The 16,575-nt window shown below is 38.2% G+C and overlaps 2 long non-coding RNA genes across 2 annotated transcripts; one reads left to right on the forward strand and one right to left on the reverse strand.

The window, feature by feature from the left end:
* Positions 1 to 5,485: 5,485 nt before the first annotated feature.
* Positions 5,486 to 16,353, reverse strand: LOC143735375 (uncharacterized). The gene is made up of 2 exons (XR_013203140.1): positions 16,012 to 16,353; positions 5,486 to 9,323 (listed from the first exon to the last, which is right to left on the reverse strand). It is a non-coding gene; the product is annotated as an uncharacterized LOC143735375 (long non-coding RNA).
* Positions 10,653 to 13,895, forward strand: LOC143735352 (uncharacterized). Its single transcript, XR_013203116.1, has 3 exons — positions 10,653 to 10,698; positions 11,025 to 11,092; positions 12,616 to 13,895. It is a non-coding gene; the product is annotated as an uncharacterized LOC143735352 (long non-coding RNA).
* Positions 16,354 to 16,575: the final 222 nt, after the last annotated feature.

Genomic DNA, 16,575 nt, shown 5'->3' on the forward strand with positions numbered 1-16,575 from the left:
GTGTCTCGTGTTGTTTAAACAGATCAGAGTTACAAAAAAGAAGTGAAATTCAGCTGTCATTTTACCACTTTCCCTGTGACAAGAAAGAGAAGAGGAGTGCACAAACTAGGGTAAACAAATAGTAATCGCATTGCTCAGCTCCGTCCCTTCATCAGTACCTCAGACGCTGAAACTGTCATCCATACATTTGTCACATCACGTCTTGATTACTGTAATGCACTTTTCATTGGCATTTCTGCTAGCTCCATTTCCAAATTGCAATACATTCAAAACTCCGCTGCTAGAATACTCACCTATACCAAACGTTCTGCACATATCACCCCAATTTTTCATGATCTTCACTGGCTTCCTCTGGCTTACCGTATTAAATTAAAAATTCTCCTTCTCATTTTTAAATCTCTTCACGGCATGGCTCCCCCCTATCTCTGTAACACCCCGACTCGCACTTTACGATCCTCTGACTCTAGCCTTCTAGTCGTCCCTCGGCATCGCCTTGCTTCAATGGGGGGCAGATCATTCAGTGTTGTTGCACCTAAAATGTGGAACTCTCTCCCCCGATCACTCTGTTCTTTTAACACTATTTCTGAATTCAAATCCATGCTCAAAACTCACTTATTTTCTGAATGTCATAATTCTTAAGTTGTATTGCTTTTTTTAAAATCTGATTGTATTCTGCTGGGTGCCACCCTTACTACCTAATTTTTCATTTACTGTACTTTTACTTTCATCTACTGTTGTTTTGTCTGCTGTCTTTGTCCATTGCCTTTATTGTTGCTTGTTTATTGTAAAGCGTCCTTGAGCCCTGGAAAGGTGCTATATAAACAAAACTTATTATTATTGTTAAAGGGATAGTTCACACAAAAATGAAAATTAGCCCATGTCCATTTACTCACCCGGAAGCCACCCAAGGCCTATATGACATTCACCCTTGAACTTGACACACAACGTAATGACGAAGACGGTTGCTCTGCCCTGTTTGTTTGAACCATGAGAGGCGTCAATTGCCGTCAACTTCAAAGGTGAATGTCATATAGGCCTAGGATGGCTTCAGGGTGAGTAAATGGACATGGGCTAATTTTCATTTTTGGGTGAACATTACCTTAACCTGTATTGCACATGAATTTCTGCATACTTGCTTGTAGAAATAAGTTAATGAGTGTAATACAATGTTTGTATATAAATAGCTGTGTGTATATATATATATATATATATATATATATATATATATATATATATATATATACTTTTATCTGGTTACTCTTTATTTTAAAGGGGAGGTATAATGCCCTTTTCACAAGATGTAATATGTTTGTGTGTCCCTTTAAATGCAAATGAGCTGTAAAATAAAGTGTTACCTTTATAACTTCTGTGTGTGTGTGTGTGTTTGCAGCATGAATGGCCTACAAACTTGTATAATAAATAAATAAATTAGTGTGAGATGCCAAAATTTCATTTATTTTCAAGTTTAACAGTACTTACATCTGTGAGAGAATGTATGGTAGGAAACAATCTTTATAAAATGTTTCCAGAATGTCAATGTTAACAGCCCATGTAGGGTCTTTGAGCACTGGCAGAAGGACAAGATCCACAAGAGGAGTCCACACAAGCAGGTGACAGCTGTTAGCTCCACTCAGGTGCAGGTTTCCCTGGATATGATGCCAGTAGTTGTGAGTTTGTTTTAGTGTCAGGGAATCAACCACTTTCTTTAAACTCCAGGAAAAAGTCCCTGTTCTCTGCTGCCTGCAGGATAGTCTTGGTTCTGGCTGACCACGGACACTTGACTTTAATTGCGCTGTGTTTATAATAATACTTCTGTAGCTAACGTTAACCCGGGGCTGTCAGATAATACTACTAAATTGACAAGCCTAATTTCACTAACGTTAACCCTCTAAAACCTGGCTGTCACATATTTACCTTTTCATCTTCGTTTACATCCACAATTAGAGCGGCTCCAAAGCCGTCTAAGGAAAGCCTGGCCACTCCCTATCAGTGTTGCCAACTATTTTCAAAGGAAAGTAGCTAACGCCTTCCCTAAAAGTCGCTAAATGTCGCTAGATGATGTCATTCGTCAATTAGCATATTCGTGACCTCATCGCGTCGTACTTGCGTTCTTGCTTGTCTAATGTGTTTTCTCTATAAATGAATGCTCAGCTCACATTTAATATATTATAGAGGGAATGCATTAACGTCACTTTCCCGCCGGAACACGTCCCCTCAGCCGGACTGAGTGGCAGAAGAGCAGCTGCGTGACTGGATTTAATAGGAGAAACTGCGAAAACGCAAGTAAAACAAACGATTATCAATTTAAACTAAAGATTGGACTCAATATAGTGTTCCTTACAACTTACTAAAGATCCAGTGATCCATGGATATTGACATGCAGCCAGGAATCGTGTTTCCTGACATTTATATGTGCGTGATTTTGACACCGGGGAAATACATACAGCAAATTTGCCTGTGAACGCTTTATATAAATACAATATAGGCAGGTCTAAATCCAGGTTATCACTTATATCAATGTTATATATATCATCATATCGTCTAGACTTAAAACTTGTATAGTTTTTTGTCAGTGTTTATTTAAAAATGTCAAATTATACAGAATATACAGTGGTAAATATTTGATTGATGAGTTGTCACTGTAATATATAACAATACAATATATAGAGAATGATTTTACCACTAAATTCAGCATATTGACACAAAAATGATAACTGCAAATCCACCTTTCGCTGCCTGGAGTCCAGTTGTTTCTATGAATTGCAGCGATCTATTTGCTTCTCTGTTCTGTAGCTTTCGGCAATCTGTAAAAATATACCTCAGATTTCTTGTCAAATGTAGTTGTACAGTCAATTGCAAAGCTCGTTCCCATTTTAGATGTGTTTTTTGTGTTTTTCAAGGCATTCACGCTGAAAACCAATGCTGTCGCTCAGTCTTTTTGCCACTCAGTTCGCGTGGCCTCAATCACTCCAGCTGACGGTGACGTCACGCGCATTCCATCTATAATATAATATAGCCGAATGTAAAATAAAGCTGTTCTCATTTCCTATATATGTTTTGTCAGGCAATAGAACGAGTAGCTATGATATAGGCCTAGTAAATGACTAAATATTTTTACATTTAATATATTTAAATATTACTTTTTTATAGGCCAATGTGGAAAAATTATCTGAATTGAGAGAGTTCGGAAGCCGGATGAAAAAAAGCTTTGTGATAGTGACTATTACAAGTAATACCGCAAGCACAAGAAAAGGAAGGAAACGAAATTATTTAATTAAAGGTACAATATGCAAGAGTTGTTTGCCACTAGAGGGCGCTACATTCCAAACAACAACAACGGCGTAGCTTAATGACGATGTGAAGGAGCGTGGAATGATGGGAACTGTCGTTTTAAACTCCAACTTGGATGTAAATCAGTCAGACGGGAACCGAAAAATCATAATCATGGATGAGGTTATTTTTTTTATATAATGAAATGGTTTTTGTGACGAGGGTGGCGTGGTTCAGCCTGGTCTGTAATGGGAGAGAGAAGAGACAAGCGGGAAGTAGGTCAAGTGCAAATGACGAACACCTGTGTCTTATTTCACCTGTCACCTGTGTCTTTTACATTCAAGATGGCGCCGCGGATGGCTGCCTCGGTGTGGAGCTCTCCAGCTATTGTGTTGTTTTTGTTCGTTTGTTCTGTGTTTAGTCATTCTTTTCCTATCAGTTTCACCAAAGACGAACTACTGGACATTAGGAAACACACACCAGAAACCTTTTCTACAGTTTTTGATTATTCGGACGTTTTGCTGGACATTCTCGTCGGAGGGGCAGCGGTGTTGTTCAAATGCGCGTTCAGACACAAACGCGGGAAGCGCGCCGGCGCGCTGGTTAAACTCCGCGAGCGCGGCCTGCGCACTGCACTCCCCAGTATTCATCTCGCGAATATCCGATCCCTTCCTAACAAAACGGATGAACTTCTTCTCATCACCCACACTAACAACTTTAGACAGCAAATGAGATAAGTAATCAGGCCATAATATGATGATTGTGACTATTAACAAACAGTCATTGTCATCCTGTTGTCTTCAGCTTTGTGCCATAGCTGATGTATTTTAAAGACACAGCTACAGCAGCCAAAGAACAACTAATGTTCAAAAGTCAAGTGTCAAGAGCCCAACTAAAGCAATCACTGATCACCATTATGGTAACATCAAATAAAAATAAAATGACGTCTAAACCTCTGTCACCTTTTAATAAGAACTTCTGTAGACGTCTGACAGAAATAAAGTCAGTCTGGTTAGTAATAAGTGAAGCTGGTAATGCTGTTTGTGGAGATGTTTAATCCTCATCTGCTGAGATCTTTTGCTAAGATTTAATGTCTTTTATCTTGATTTCGTCTTTTTTTCTGTTCTTCTTGTTCCTATCTCCTTCAGTGATTCTGATTGTTAACAGCAGGTGTTTATCAGGGTCTCAATTAACTTAATTAACTGAAAATTAACTGAATTATTCACTCAGTCAAGTGGACTATATTAGTGATCTAATGTAGGGAATAGTGAATGAGGGTATAGGATATGATTTTGAACACAGCCTCTGAGTGTCGACTTTGAGCGCTGTTAATTCAGCTGGCTAGCGCCGCCAGAGTGTCAGTGTTAAAGGGCCACTCCACCCATTTGCATTAAGAGGTCCATTGTTAGACAACCAGTCATACTATTGAATGGTCGTGCAACATTCTTTCATTTTCCCCTGAGACGAGAGAAATCCACTATTTACCTTTTTCACTTCCTCCTACAATGACGCAAAAATCGTCATTTGACGTCATTGTAGGAGGAAGTGTAAAAAGGGGGGATTTCTGTATAGACTACAAGCACAAATTCCCACCCTTTCAAACCCGCCCATAGGGGGTTGTGCCTAATGCGCTAACAGAGCTATCACAGATCAGTGGGTGGGACTTCACTTGCAGATACTGAAAGCAATATCAGCCATCTTGTTTATAAGCTAAGCTAACAAGCGCTGTGGATATAGGAAGTTACGACAATGACGGAAGAAACTAAACATGATATGGAATAGAGGATTTTGAAATTCTGCTGCTCGAATCCGCTGTTCGTGGCTATCTTTACGAGCCGCAATATAGTGAAGAGCAGCTGAGGCTGATGGAGGATCAGGAGGCGGCTGCCTGTCGCGGACGAGGAGCCCGGACTGGGTCGAGCTGAGGCGGGCTGCTGGTGCGTGTGCTCTTGCTGTGCGCTACGGACACAGATAGAGTCCGTCTGCTGCAGAGAATTTCAACGATCGCAATTTCTCCTGGACGAAATCTCTGAATCAGACGACCACACGGACGTTTGTGTTGTGATGTGAACCATCCTAGTTTCGCCTGACTGAACATCCAGGTATCATGCAATAATTCACCATATAGAAAGAAATACAAACGAGTAATTCACTAATGAGTTTGCCAATGTAACGGGGTTCGTTGTTGTGGGAAGAAGGAGGCTGGAACCGGCGAACATTTGAACGTTTTAATAGTAAAATAAACAAATACAAAACAAAAGTATAAGCCAGCTGAGCTGGCCACACACAACAGAAACAAAACATAAAATCAGGCCTGTTCCTTTTGTGCTTCCGCTCCTCCGTGAGAGATATGAGACCGCTGCACAGGTGTCATTCATTATCACTCGCGTCGTCCTCTCACGTCCCTCGCCCTCGTCCTGCTCGCCACAGCCAACTAACTAGACATTTTTTGTGAAATGAATTTCAAACTCATTTGGCAGCTAGCCTTCTTGTAGACGGAAGAGTGATTTCTCTGATGTTTGGGCTGTTCTGGATTAGTGGGAGTGGCTTGCGGAGCTGTGGCTTGCGGAGCTGCATTGTGGGAGTTGTTGTCTTACATACAAATGCGCCCCAAAGTTATTTTCTGTCTTTTCTCGGTCAAGAGGGCACCAAATTCAAAATTTCTTTTACATTTCGACTACATATATAACCCACTTTCAATAAAGATTAATGTTGAAATGGGTGGAGTGACCCTTTAAGTTTGACTGGCCAATTCTCAATTCTCATAGATACTTTGTAGATATTAGTTTGCTTACATTTTTTAAATCTAGTAATTTCTGTAAACTAACTTGATAAAATCTGAGCGGCAGTGGCTCAGTGGTTCATGTAGGTAGTCTACAAACCAGAAGGTTGGTTGTTCAATCCCCGGTTCCACCTGACCAAGTGTCAAGGTGTCCATGAGCAAGACACCTAACCCCAGCTGCTCCCGACGAGCTGGATGGCACTATATAAATGCAGTCCATTTACCAACATAAGTTCAACCAACATCTTTTTTTTAGTTCTCTTAACTAATGTTTTCCAGTCCACATTACTTGATACAGGAAGTTGAGTCAACTCGTGTTTTGAAGTGCAATAAACTTGACACTATATGTTGACTCGACTTAACTCAGTCAAAGCAACAAGATTACTTGACTTAGTTAAGTTGAGTCAACTAATCTTTTTTTACAGTGTAAGTTTGAAAACCTGAGTGCGTCTGCTGTGAAGATGTGTAGAGAACAAGCTGTAACAGTTTAAACTGTTCTGTTAACTTCCTTAAAACTGAATTAGGCCACGCCCCCTCTCTCCAAAACCCATCTCAAAGACCTGTCAGCCAATCAGAATTCACAAAATGATTGGCAGATAAGAGCGCCTTCATGTTTTCTGATTAAAGTCGCTCACATTTAAATTATATATTTTTTGCTGTTTACAGGCTGTCATAAAGACAGGTGTCAGGACATCAATTTCAGTGATATCTGGCTAGTATGTACAATTTATGTGTTATTTCAAAGAAAATGATTAAATAAGTACCTTAATCTCTTATTTTACATGATTTAAGGATCATTCACTGACAATGCTGTTGTTTCTAAGTTTCTAAGATCACATACTGCACTCCCAATTGTAATAATCACATCTTGTCACTGCTCATTTGCATAAAATTGAGCACTTCTTAACTTTGGCACACTACCCAGAGCCAGGCCAGCCTCACAGCGCAGAAATATTCATATCTCTACAGTGTACATAGCTGAAAATATAGAGTTGGATTTGACAATGCTTTGCACATACTGTACTTTTTATATAATTTTAATTTATAACATCTGTTTTTTTTTCTTCTGGCACATAGTCACCATGAGAGGGCACACTTCTGAGCAAAAACAACAACAAAATCCTCCTGTATGGATCCCCATATCATTTAGTGAATATGTAATGTAATGTGTACCAAGTGTTATGCTGAAATCCCAACGCAGATTATAGATGGATCATTTACGGTCTTTCACACACATTCATCATTTAAATAAGTAGCCTATGAATCAAAGTGGCATCATATAATGTCAGTGTTTTGTGTACGATTGTGTACGTTTTCAAGTATGGACTCAAACTGACTAAGAATATATTACGGTTAATTGCATAAACAGTCAATTCAAAACTGTTCTCAACAATCTGAATCAGAAAACAGTTCAGTCTATAGTAATGGAAGAGACAATCCTCAAAAACAGCAGGATGAAACCAGCAACAGGGCAGAAGTAAACATGAGAGGAGAGACTCGGGTAGAAAAGGTACACAGTCACTGCAAAAGTTCATAAGACGACAAATGAAACCCTGAATTCATGTGAGATCACCAGTCCATCAGTTTTGCCAAGTCTAATTTTGTACCAATTCAAAAGAAAAATATTACTTCCAGTTCACCCACAGTTTCTGTGTTTTCCACTCTGCCATTTATTTCCCATGATGCTGTTTGTATCTTTCTACTTTCTCAAAGTTTGTAATCATTTCAAAACTAACAGTTAAAGCTTCATTAAAACAATTTAATGTTGTATGTGTGACTGAGACTGTTTCTGTGTGTTCTTCAGGAGTGTTTGCTGATGAACTGAAGTCAGTGTCAGTGAAGGAGGGAGATTCAGTCACTCTAAACTTTAGTCTCACTGAAATATGGAAAGATGAAGAGATATTCTGGAGATTTGGAACTAACGGGAGTCTTATAGCTAAAACCAATGGAGTGAACAACACGATCCCTGAGGATCTTGATGAGAGATTCAGAGACAGACTGTCTTCTGTCTTCAGGCAGACCGAGCAGCTCTTTGTTTTGTTTGGCGGACGCTCCAAGGGACTGGCCGCATCAAAACAGAGCCTATCCAGATGGATAGTCGATGCCATAGCTCTGGCTTACACTTCTAAGGGCCTGCAGTGTCCTTTGGGTGTCAGAGCGCTCTCCACGAGAGGCGTGGCCTCTTCGTGGGCGTGGTCTAGTGGGATTTCCTTGCATGATATCTGTATGGCGGCGGGCTGGGCCTCGCCGTCTACATTTATAAGGTTCTATAACCTAGAAGTTCCCGCCTTACAGGCCAAGCTGCTGTCGGTCTAGAATTCAGTACTATCTGTCCCGCTGCGCCGGCGCAGAATGCTGAGTTTTGATTGAGTATCGCTCACTGATCGATGGAACAGCTCCATGGGTGTTGAATAGCCCGTATTTTTGCCCAGTTCAGGCTGAACGCGTTCACCCTGTCTGCGGGATATACTGTTGACATAACTAGCTCCTATGGGATGCTATTTCGTGGGGAATGATGCTGGTAGCCTCTCTTCTCCGACTCTCTGTGAGTCTACGGTGATTATGCACTATATGAGCCCCGGGCTACTGCCCTTGGGACTTTGGTGTCGGATCCCAGTACGCACGGCGTCTTACATTGTGTTCCCCATAGCGTAAGATATTACGCAGTACGAGAGATACTCTCGTAAGAGAACGTACTCGGTTACTAACGTAACCTCGGTTCTCTCTAGAGAGGGAACGCTTACTGCGTATCTTGCCGTGCATACAACAGCGCTGGTTCGCTTCAGCGTTGAAAACCAGTTTGTATCAGCCTGTCGAGCGTATTTATAGGCCAAGGCCACGCCTATTCTGGCGGGACGCGACGAAATGGGCGCGAAGCACCCCCATTGGATGTCACGTCACGCAGGGCCTCTCTCGATAGGCTTGCTGCTGTTGCCGCAGGGCAGCCAATAGGCGCGCGAGCCGTCTTGCCTATGTCTGCACGCTGCCGCACAGCGTTTTACATTAATCAAAATTAAAGGATAATTTTTGGCTTCAATATCTCGTGGAAAAGAGGTTTTCCCCATAGCGTAAGATATTACGCAGTACGAGAGATACTCTCGTAAGAGAACTCCTCACATTCTCCTTTACCTCCTCTTTCAGGTCGTACTTCAGGTCCTACTTCAGGTCCTCCTTCATGTTCTCCTTCAGGTCCTACATCTCTGATAGTGCCGATTTCTGCTGCTGCTGCTGGATTTCTGTTGATTGTAGCTGCATTTGGGATGACCTGTATCTGCAGGAAACAGAGAAAAACTGATCAAGGCAAGTGTTTTTCCTACTACTGATACAACTGAAATATATTATTTATCAATGAATAATTATAAACTTTTATAATACATCTCTGTGATGGATCTGCCATGAGTCTTAGCAAATCACAACAAAAAAACACAAGTCTAGCACCACAAAGGAGCTAAGTGGTCTTTATTGAATCTTTCTTATGCATGAAAAAAAGTGATCAAGCCTCATTAGAGAGAAAAAAAGGCCAAAAATTGTAACAGTCACAGGCGTAACTATCGGTAAGCAGGGTACGCGGTTGCTTACGGGTTCGGACTAATCAGGGGCCCGCGTGACTGGAAGATATTGATCGCATTTTACTACTTTTAGTCTGATCGCATTTTACTTTATATCGAATTTATTTGAATAAATAATGACAACAACATATTTTACTGATCATTGAATACATGTGTGAAACAAACAATGATGGATTTGGTGTCATTTGTTTCGAACTGGGACTGAGTCTATAAGTGAACATGCATATTCTCACAGAGGAAAGCCCAGAAAATGCAGCTATAATGTAAGTGAGCATCTTTTTTATGTATTTGAACCAGGCCTATGTGTGTGTAGTCATAGCAGTGAGTAACAATGTGCTATGGTGCGCCGTCACCAGCAGTGTTTTTTCATGTGTTATGGTGCGCATTCACCAGTGTTATTTATTTATTTAATTTTTTGGTGCGTCTAGGCTACTCCTGATTTTGTCAGTCATCTCATCTCTTATATGCTGTGTCTCTATGATCCTATCCTGTCCTGTTCTATTCATGGTAGCCTACTTGTGGACATTGCGTCATCACATGCTGTAGTAGGGGCCACACCTTGATAATCCCACATAAGGGCCCAGTGTTGGCTCGTTACGCCACTGCTAACAGTAAAAAAAAATCCAAAAGTCATATTCCAATCAGGTTACATAACAGGAAAGAGCAAGTATTCAAAAGGGACATACGGTAATCATGCTTGAGCCTCTCAAACTGACAGAGGACCAACATAACCCTAACTCTAGATAAGACATACACTGAATTTATAGGAGGTGGCCAACACCATGAAAAAAAAATGAAAAAAAGAAACAAAACCATACAAATTCTCACAACAGTAACAACACAAACCCTGGAATGAACACAATACATGTAACTAAATTTAGAGCCATGCTGAAATGTAAGTTAATGCAAAAATAATTCTATTACTCACATTGATCAAGACATCACGTTTTCCTATGTCCCCTCTAATACATCAAAGTTGGTACAGTCTCAATTCCTTTAGAATTCCCATAAACATAGATCAACTTCCTGTTTAACTCTCTTTGACACTAGGCCTGGTCCATTCCCACAACACACCAGGTATTAAACATTTCAAATCATCTTAAATACAAAATGAACTTAAACAATTTTTTAAAAATCACATTTTAGGCCGAAGAGAAATTTTAAATGGTTTTAATATTTTAACCTGAAGCCAAATAACTCCGAACAATGACAAATAATGATCTTAAACCAAACAAATATAGGCTAGTCCTTTTATTTATTGATCAATGCAAAGATGAATGTATAAGAATCAAGTATGGCACAAATCCTGGCCATCACGATTTCAAATAATATATTTTTAGGATGAAAACTGGTTTAGTGATTCCACTTTGTTTAATTAATGCATCTATTATTATTGTTTACAGTTGAGACTCGTGATGAAGAGATAACCTATGCTGAGACAACATTCTACAAAAGAAAAACACAGAAATCGGTAAGATGATTCAATTTCAGCGATTAGAAGTGGTGAGAAAAGTAACATGGCAGAGGAGGCTAGCTTCCCTTGGTATATCAACCAATCATTGACGAGACGTAGCCTAAATTACGTGATTTTAGTTTGAACCGCTACCGCTGATGTGACTATGGAGAGTAGAGAGATTGAATATTTGCAAACAAATTTACTACACTACCATTCAAACAACAGCTACAATTAAAACAAAGGACCCATGCTTAAGTTGGATATAGGCTACCGCCACCAGCTTCATTAAGTGAGCGAATCCAGGCTTTATAATGACAGTGAAATAAATAGAGTATCTGTTTTGAAGTCCATAAAAGTTCATCTATCCATCATAAAAGTGCTCGACATGGCTCTGCAGGGGTTAATAAAGGTCTTCTGAAATGAATCAATGTGTTCGTGTAAGAAAAATATCCATATTTAAACTAAAAAAGCTTCCGGCAGATGGCCGTACACGTATTACGCAGGTCGACTTACGCCACAAGAGTAACCAGTGACGCATGTATGATGTAGGATGTAGCAAAAGTTTAGACTCCTCTCGCGATTCAAACAAACAGGGCTGAGCAAAAAACTCAAGCTCCTCAGACATTTCCCTTTAAAAATCATTGTTTTAGACTTCTACTGGTGTTTAGTTTTGCTCTATCCTCTGCGCTTCCGCGTTCATCATTACGTTGTGCGTTGGGTCAAGGGTCACTCTTAAAAATGATTGTGTATATAGTATATTGGATCCGTGCATTCAGTCTTAAAGTGAAAGTAGCCTAATAAACCTGATGCCGCCCATGTCATTTATGTTATTCAAACAACAAAAGACAGAGAAAATCACTTACTGCTCTTGACTGAATGATTTTAGCAGCTTTAATAGGAATAAAACAAAGGTTTATTCTTATAGAGAAGACTACGCTGTTTTATTTTACATTTGATTATTCAAATCGTTTAGTAGCCTGTTGATACTTGCATGAAAATCTAAAAGCACTATTTGCTTCATTGGTATCTTTTTTAATTTTATGAGTCCTATTGTTTGTAATTTGCTTTTTTGTGTGCCTAGTAACATATGATCGAAATTAGTATAGAGAATTGTGAAGTTTCCCTGGTATACAAAATTTAGACATCATAGCAATGTTATTTCCAGCAAATACATGCTTAATATTTATCGCTATTGTTAAATAAATTACTCGCATATGGTTTTGGTCAAATAGCCCACTCATAATCGTGATTTGTAATATTTACCAAAATAATCATGATTATGATTTTTGCCCAAATCGAGCAGCCCTAGCATGTGCCTGTGCTGTCTATGCCTAAATCCAACACTGACTTAATCCATAACCATAAACTGCAAAAATTGAACTAACTATATATATATCCACTAACTATGAAAAACCCTCTCTTTCTCTTCTTTCCAGCGTTTCAACTCTAGCAATTATTATTTTTTGACTAAACTTAGCATTGCAAACTATGAATATTGACAATTTGTATCTTTGTATGTTCTGTGTGTTTTCTTTCAGAGTGTTAAACAGGAGGATGAGGTGATATACGCAGGTGTCGTCTCGTCACCAGATGTTAATTAAACTCTCTGTGAGGATTTTCCTCAATGATTTTCTTATTAATAAGGTTTTCATGCACACTAGAAAGATTATTGCAACCAAGCTGTTTAAGATTTGAAAGCGTTGCTCATGCTTACATGCACTTTATTAGTAAAAGCTTATGCCATGCAAGAGCATTAGCTGCGTTCTTACTGTTTTCTGAAGAGTGCATGTGTGTGAGAGATAACTAAAGTAACACAGGGCTTTGGTTAAAGCTGATTACTCATATCAGTCATTTGTGTACGCAGGTTAGGAGCATTAAGAGCATGACACTTACACCGAACGCTGCATTAAACCAATTTCTTAAGTGCATTCCAACTCTGAACATTATTTACTTTTTCTCAAATATGTTTTTAGTTGTGTTGCGTTTAATTTTATTTTATTTATGCACTTATTTTTTTACATTTTCTGTTTATTGTGATCCTGCATGTTAATGTGTTTCAGTTATAGTAAAGGTTAAAAGCTCAAATAATTACAAAAGAGATAGTTGAGCATCATGGGACATTGACCAGATTTTATTCAAGAGTTTCTAGCTTTGAACATTTACTTTGGATTCTGAAGCCCAAAACTCATCCACATTTATCATACATTAACTGAATACACAAATTGACGGGGAGAGTGTAAAGTTACATAGATAACACCATCTCTATGGGACAGATGTTAAAGCTCACATGGAAACGGCTCAGATTTTTGTTCACACGTATTTATTTTAAGCAGGGTATTTTCAGATTTACTCTGTGTATGTTCAGGAAATCCCAGCTGACGTTAAAAAGCAATTTTGTGTTTTAGCAGCACATTCTCAATGCATTCAGATTAAAAGTAACTGATCGATATACATAAATCTGCAGAATAACAGTAGACTACACGTTTAATTTCATAATCAATATTAGCAGCAAACGGATGTTTTTGGTGTACTTTACAGTATTGCATTCAACAGACTCAAACCAAAGAAGGCCTCAGTTTCAGATCTGGAAAGAAATGGGGTTTTATCTGTTGAGAACATGTGTATGAGAATGTGTTTTATTAATGTACGTTTGTGGTTAATGTGCATCAGTGTTTGCTCGTCTTGAGGTGTGAATAATGTGAGTGTGTTTCTGTGAATCTTGTGGGGTTAAAAAACTTCAAAAGTTTTACTTCCTCTTTATGCAAAACAATGTTTTACTGCAGAATAAAGTACAGAATGAAAATGTTTGATAAAAATATACTCTGTGATTTTTCTGTGTCTGTGTGAATGAGAAATACTAAAATGTGTCATATATGTGAAATATAAGATGTATATTTAGCAGCATTTGCATCTCTATATATCCATGACCTCATACTCATGCTGCGATCCTGCAGATAATAAGTGTTAGTTTCAGTGTTATTTGCAGCTCCAGCAACACTTTATTGTTTTTAAGAAGATTCCACTATTCTTATCAAGTCTAGGGTCATCTATCTTTTTAACAAACAAGTGATTCATTTTAAAAATAAATGCAATGCCTTACTGCCAGTTGCAATATTGATTGTGTTTGCAATATTTTCAGTGCATCATGCATAAGTGATGATTTATTTTATTTACATCAATTTTGGGGAGTTTCTTCTTTCTTAAAGTGATAACATTTTTCATTAGCATAATTATTTTAAACATTAAGAAACTTTTTCAATCACTAGCAATGTAGCACGACCGACACCAACCGCCTGAATCATGTCATGTGACTGATTGCTCTAAATTAAAACTTTTTTCAGCAGACAGTGAAAAACAAGTCTATTTTACACTGTTTAAAGTACTGTTTTACTTGTGTTCGCTTGCAAAGATCTTTTGGCTGGTTCAACTCTTATGACTGTGCCAATGTCGTTTAGAGATAGTGATAGAAAAAAAAAACACTTTTAATTAACTATATATATTTTTTGTTTTATTTTTTTACAGCTGATTGGGGGTTATATCATAGCGCCAAAATCTCTTTTTTACTTTACAGTAGGCTACCAAAATGCCTAATATATAGCCTAATGTCTACTTATAATGTATTACTTTTGAACTAATCAAAAGCAAAATAAAAATGTGTCTGTGTATATTACATGATACAAATGTTGTATTTTTGACGAGTTTTAAAGTTTAATTATATTTTTGTTCTTGAAATCCACCCTTCTGCTGGGATCAGTATAATCCAGATTTTTTTGGATTAAAGGTATCCCAATCTTACTAAAAGGTTTTGAACACAAAATGATGATTTGAACCAGATCAAAACCAAGACTGGATTTTGTGATCTAATTTTATTTCTGAATCTTTTTTTTTCCTTTTGAACAACCCATTTTCAAGATTTGATCCAATCCAATAGCCGAAATCTGATCAGTGTTTACACCATTAGACTGGCGCTCTCTAGTGTTCAAGAATACTGTAGCTCTACTATTAACAGATGGGGCAATATAAATAGATCTCACAGTAGACAAACAAATCAAGTTTGAATCTAATTTTAGGAAAATTTATAAAAAATGTACCAAAAAAACTGAGAAGTCGCAGATTTCATTATATTTTATTTTTCAAATTCAGGTCTAAAATGGTTTTATCTGCAGTAAAGAGGCGTTCACAAATAAGATCAGCTTAACAAAGACCTTCAACACTGACAGACAATGCATTAGTTTGATTTCAAATGACTGTCAGTAAAGGTTCACTTCATGCAGTGAGCACTTCATGCTCTTTTGGTTCTCTGCATTGTGTTGATAGTGAAAATCTGCTCCAAAAGATTCATGGTCAGACATTAAAGGGACAGTAAAAAAAAAAATCATTTAATCATCTGTAATCATTTACTTGCCATCAAATGGTTACCCACATTCTTCTAAATAAAGATCTTTTGTGTTCAGCAGAAGAATGAAATTCATACAGGTTTGGAACAACACGAGGGTGAGTAAATGACAGAATTTTCATTTTTGCGTGAACTATCCCTTTAATGAATCATTCAGACTGAATCGCGAATCGAATACAGTTCTGCTGACCCGTTTGTTCAACTCATAGAATAGAACCGAATCAAAAGAACGATTCATTCACGAATCTGATTGGTTCTAATTCTAAACAACCGACAGAAAATACCGGACACATTACTGGAGAAATAAGGAATTGTCTATTAAATTTATATAGCTATAGAAATACTTTTTTTAATGGTGACAGAGAAATGAGTTTGATTTGCGGTAAATCACTTTACAAACCTAACAAAGTACCTCTTTTAAAAAAAACGCTCCATAACCCTATTTGTACATACATGTCCCTTAGTGGATTTAGCCTAAGTAAGAAACTTTACAATGTTTTATGCACATTTTGCAACTCCAAAAGATACAAAATCTCACCTTGAGATCCTGATGGCGTCAAGCTCCAGACTTCTGAGGGACTGATGAAGATCTGCACCTTCGCCAGATTTGCAAATGAGGTTTCAGAGATTGCTATGCGGTCGGGGTGTTCCGTGTGGTTTATAGTGCTTGTTTACTAGGCTAAAGAGTCGAATCAACCATTAATCTGCTCGGATCCCTCATTCGTTACTGTGCAATATTATTTTTTTTAAGATTAAATGTTTATTAGTCCACCTTAAAAAGTGATACTTTCCAACTTCTGCTAAGAAAAGTCTCTTAAATCGGATTTACATCTCATGCGGAAGTCCATAACTTTTGTTGCCGAGAGATGCGAGAGCGTGTGACGTCACGTTAACATGGCGGCACGCGACGAGATGTGATGAACACATGATACACATTTGCTTTTAAATAAATGTAATTTATCGAAAATGTCACTAATTATTAAAACTTCTCAGTATCGGTTAACGTTTTCGGAATTGTGTTCACTCTCTGAACGGTACACAGGCAACACTAATGATAGCACTAGCAGAGTTTCTCCATACTAGGAGACATTTGTGTTTGACA

This window comes from Siphateles boraxobius, unplaced genomic scaffold, assembly GCF_051911475.1.
Source record: "Siphateles boraxobius isolate OS27281-9 unplaced genomic scaffold, OSU_SipBor_1 13, whole genome shotgun sequence".
Lineage (NCBI taxonomy): Eukaryota > Metazoa > Chordata > Actinopteri > Cypriniformes > Leuciscidae > Siphateles > Siphateles boraxobius.